We start from the raw sequence: 4,818 nt of genomic DNA, 5'->3' as shown, positions 1-4,818 counted from the left end.
TTCTCTGTCTCCTCTCTGTCTCTTATTCCGTTTAAGAATGTCCTAATTCAACACGTTTTTCTATTTTGGCTCATTACACGTGGCTTCCAAAGGCGGCGGAGATTTCGCTAATTGCTATCTTCACGGGGCAATTATACGATGTAATCGGTTCCAATGTTCGTCCATCAACTCTACCGTACAACTTCCTCTATCAAGATTGGTTCGATCAAGATTGCATTATCCGTTCAGTCTGTTGACTTTGATCGATAGCTAAAATGTTTGACCCCAACAGATTATGAAATGGCCTAAATCGAACCGAATTCTTATTTGGAATGGTTTTGGTTTGAAATATTATGATCCCAAAATCGAACCACATCACACTAGAAGCTGGAAAAATCCAAAATCAAATTGAAATCAGCTCAAAACTCAAAGAAATAAAACTGAAAATAAACGTATAAAAATTGGTATCAGCCCAAAATCATAAAAGACCCAATCATTCATATACTTTTGAATAAACATGTATGATAAATCAAACCCAAACAATACTTAAATCGATATAAAATCAAAATCAAATGTGAATATAAAACAAAATTGAGGGAAAAAAAAAAAAACATATTCAATGCATAAGGCTCCCACATGTGTGAGATTAGCAAAGGAAACTGTGTAAGCCTTACCTCAAGAATATCGAAAGACTATTTCGATTCCTTAAGCAGTAGATCGCAACATTCATTTACTATTGAATCAAGCGCATCCCTAAACCAAATAAATGATATAACCCAAAACCAAATTGAAATCAAACCACACTGAAACCCTTCAATCTGAACTGAAACCGGCTCGTGTCATCCCACTGACCCCCCTTGATTATGAAATTAATTGTATCCATTAAGGGTGTACAGGTGTCGAGTGTGGGCCTTAGATCTATTATATCAAAATCCGTGGAAGTGAAACTACGGATTATTAGTTTTGGAAGTCGGCAACCGGTTAATTGAGTTTTGGATGAGAAAGCGAATGGTAGTGGCCACAGGATATCGGCAGATCTCACTCGATAGCTTTTATTCTAATATTTATTACATGTCCACACCTGGGATCTGGAATTCTGGATCGTTCTTCAGTGATGGTTATCAACTTCGACTTCTTAACTGAGGTGGCTCGAGACCAAAGGTATCGGCCCAGCTCAGCAGCTGCGTAAAGTAGTCAAACTACCTTATGGATAAGATAGTTATGCCACATCACCGTGCAAGAACTCACCAACCCAAGGTGGGGCACGACGACCACCACCAAGAACCAGATGAGATCAAATGCCTCTCACCTAAGCAAGGAAATAGAGGGGACATTTTTCTTCTTGTTTGTTTGTAAGGATAGGAAAGACTCCTGTGTTTGACAAGTGTGAGGCGAATTCAGCACATATATATAAAAAGTATGTACCGACGTCTGAACACTAATGGGCTGTCAAATAGTCAGAACCATGGTTTCAAGTATTGGCATCGTATGGATAGTATTTAATTGGTACCAATTGAGATCAATCCCAATTCAATGATTGATTTGAATCAGTTATTTGTATCGTTTCAGTGATAAAAATAATAAAAATTAATATTTTTTTAAAAAGGAAGGCAAAACCAACCGATACTTATTGATTCGATTTGATCGGACTCCGATACCATCCCCAAAATCCTTGTCAGAACTCCAAACATGGTAAATCCCGATTAATGCATTGAATCCCAATAAAACTCCTCAGTTAAACATGTTAAGATTCATATAGGTCTTATGCCATTCAAGCTCCTTTACTCCCTTGGGATCTGTATAATAAGTGTTTTTTTTTTTTTCATGTATACAACCTATGTTTCGCTCATTATAAGAAGGGGAAGTGTTTCTTGTGAGAAATGCAATTTTTACATATTTACGAATTACGATAGTTAATGGGAGCATACGAGAAAGTATTCACAAATACATCATATTTTATTTCATGGGGCAAGGTAGTCATTTTCACCCCTATGTGTCTAAGTATAGGGACCACGCTCCCCTACATAAACCTGTTTACTCATAAGAAATAGGAGAAAGTTCTTCCAAAAAAAAAAATAGGACCTTTTTTTCTTAACAGTGTATAGTAAAAAAAAAAATACAACCATGATGGTTGTCAATATCTTCCCCTATAGTATAAGGTCAATAATATCCCTATATTGTTCTATGATTCTGTCTTAACATCATCCGAAGACCTCAGTCATGATTGAAGGAAAACCGTCCCCTAAAATATATGCTCTTTTGTTTCTTTTTATCATTTTCAATAAAGGCATTGTTTTCTTCACTATGTCTAGTGAAGTATAACGTTTCACTATTTGCTACATTGTAGTATATGGGTTAGTCCATGTGATAGATGACACCAAGAGCAACTCGTTGGTATAAGTTCAACTTAAAATGAGTATACTGTAAAAGATGCCATTTTATATTTTATATTCATCTCCATTAGATGACATTTTAATAAATGTTATTAAACATTTGAACTAGAGTTTGAACAATTTTCTTCATTTATAACTAAAATTTAGACATTGAAATGTATGTAGGATCCCCTATCACATGAATTAATTCAAGCATTACGAAATGACACATAATGAACCATTATATTTCACTAAGCATAGTAGGACCCAAGTGGAAAAGGCTATAATAAACCTAAAATATTTTGTTAGAGTGACCCTTAGGTTAAAATTGGTTCAAGTTTATTAGGCATTCTAGAGACCCACTACCATCTTCGGCCAATGGATCAAAGTCTAAATAAAGCTATAGGCTATGTTTGGTATCAGATAAAAGGTGACATTTTTTAATTTGCAGACTATTCAAGCCGATGCTATTCTATTATTCTATACGTATATCAACCATAATCGATACCCGATCCATTACCATGCCTTAATGAGGTCACCTTCTAGTGTCACGATCAAGGATTTAGCTGTCGATTTTGGCAAATATCAACATAATACCAATTTTATATCGGCCTATATCGTTTTGATCGGTCAATTTATCCTTATTTTTTGTAAAAAAGTAAAATTTTTTTTTGTTTAAACCCCTGTTTTGATACCAATACCTGATATTGGGTCGGTCAAATATCATAATTGATCTCAATCGATACTAATACTATATGGCAGATATGATCCATCTAATATCAGTACCTAAAATCATGGCTCGCAATTTGATACATAAGTTTTATTTTTTTTACTGAAATTTAATTAACATGATGTTAGAGACTCAAAAGCGATCACTACTCAAGAAAAAAATATCTAAGATTCATATCCACTTCAAATTTATCTCTCTCGACCCCGCATATAGTGGAAAAGGCATTATATAATGAATTTATGTTTTTATATTTTTTTTCATCAAGTCTGTCAATTTTTTTTTATTATTTTTAATAAGAAAAAAATAATGTTTCATAGTGGTGATCATAACCTTGGTCAAAGTCCCATACAACAAACAACGTTTTTATAAGATCAATGGATGATAATAGGATATATCAACTCGAACCCATAATCAACCGACTCAAGCGATGATTGGACAAAGAAATTCATTATACTACCCTACCAACCAATTACATCCGGGGGACAAAATTTCCTTATTTGATGGGTCCTTGTATAGGCTTGTTAGTGACGCATGGCCTGAGCTGGCCCAAAGACAATTGTCCCAAACCAGGTGGTTCGACTCCGTTCTATCCCTTGTGGGTGAAAAATGGCATTTTCATTATATAGAAACATGTTTTTGTGTCCAGAAAAGGCAGAAATGTAACAAAAAAAATTTGATAAAACTATTTCGTTTCACTTATTTTCAGAAATTGAAATTTAAATTTCTACCCTATTTATGGTTCAAGAAACGACCTAGGCGAAACAAGTAATATAATTTATGAAAATGACTCGTGGTTACTATTTTATTGGTTACTATCGACTTTCGAAACATGACTTATCAAACACTTTAAATTCAATTTTTATTTATAAAAACGAAAATTTATAGTTATACGAAACAAATACGGCAACAACGTTATCAAACGGCCGTAAAATATCATTTAGTTTCTTACTGAGAAAGGCGATTTTGGCTTCGCTGGTTAAGAACTTAAGACTACACCTTTCCTCTTCCTAAGTTCTTTCTGTTCGTCTCTGTTTCTATACCTCTCTATCTTCCTTCTACCGTAATTTTGGCTTGCAGAAATGGTGATGTCAATTGAAGGTAACTACTGCTACTTCTTCTTCTTTTCTTTACTCTCTCTCCCCTTTTTGTTTTTTTGGAGTAACTTTAATATTGATGCTTTCTCAAGTTCTCAAAATGCCCTCTCCGAGTATCTTTAACTTCAATTTTCATCGCCCTGCAATTTCCTTTTTTCTTAGGTCGCCCTTGATCTCCAATTCCCAATATGCACAGATAACACCTCCACAGCATTTACTTGGTTGTAAAATCTCGTCTTGCTTAGTGCTTACTGGTGAAGATGATTGAATTTCCAAACAAAATGAATTTGTTTGATACTTTATTATATTGATTCTTTCTTTTACCAATTTATTTATTTTTATGAATTTGGAGCTTGAGATTTTTGGGGTTTTTTATGCTTTCGGAGCGTTAGAACTGGGGTATCTGGGAGTTGGGCTTTGGTTCCACAGTTTGGAGAGAGCGTGGAAATATAAAACGTTTTGAAAGAGAGGCAGCTAGGCTGGATTTGAATTGGTTCTGGAATCCTGGAAGCCGCATTTTGTTTTCTAGTTGTGGTGAACGGCTTAGCATAACATTGATTTTGTTTTTCTTTTCGTGATGAGAATTTCATATACTTAGGGTTTCTCATTCATTTACTTGGCTTATAGAGTTTTTTTTTTTTTT

General features: G+C 34.5%; 1 protein-coding gene across 1 annotated transcript in view; it reads left to right on the top strand.

Moving 5' to 3' along the window:
* The first annotated feature begins 4,010 nt into the window (after positions 1-4,010).
* LOC122087702 (vacuolar protein sorting-associated protein 55 homolog) overlaps positions 4,011-4,818 on the top strand; it is an 11,975-nt gene continuing 11,167 nt past the window's right edge. The window contains exon 1 of the mRNA XM_042656904.1: positions 4,011-4,179. The gene's annotated coding sequence lies outside the window, so the exon portion shown is untranslated. The remainder of the gene's footprint in view (positions 4,180-4,818) is intronic.

This window comes from Macadamia integrifolia, chromosome 8, assembly GCF_013358625.1.
Source record: "Macadamia integrifolia cultivar HAES 741 chromosome 8, SCU_Mint_v3, whole genome shotgun sequence".
Lineage (NCBI taxonomy): Eukaryota > Viridiplantae > Streptophyta > Magnoliopsida > Proteales > Proteaceae > Macadamia > Macadamia integrifolia.
This window is presented reverse-complemented; position numbering and strand designations above follow the sequence as displayed.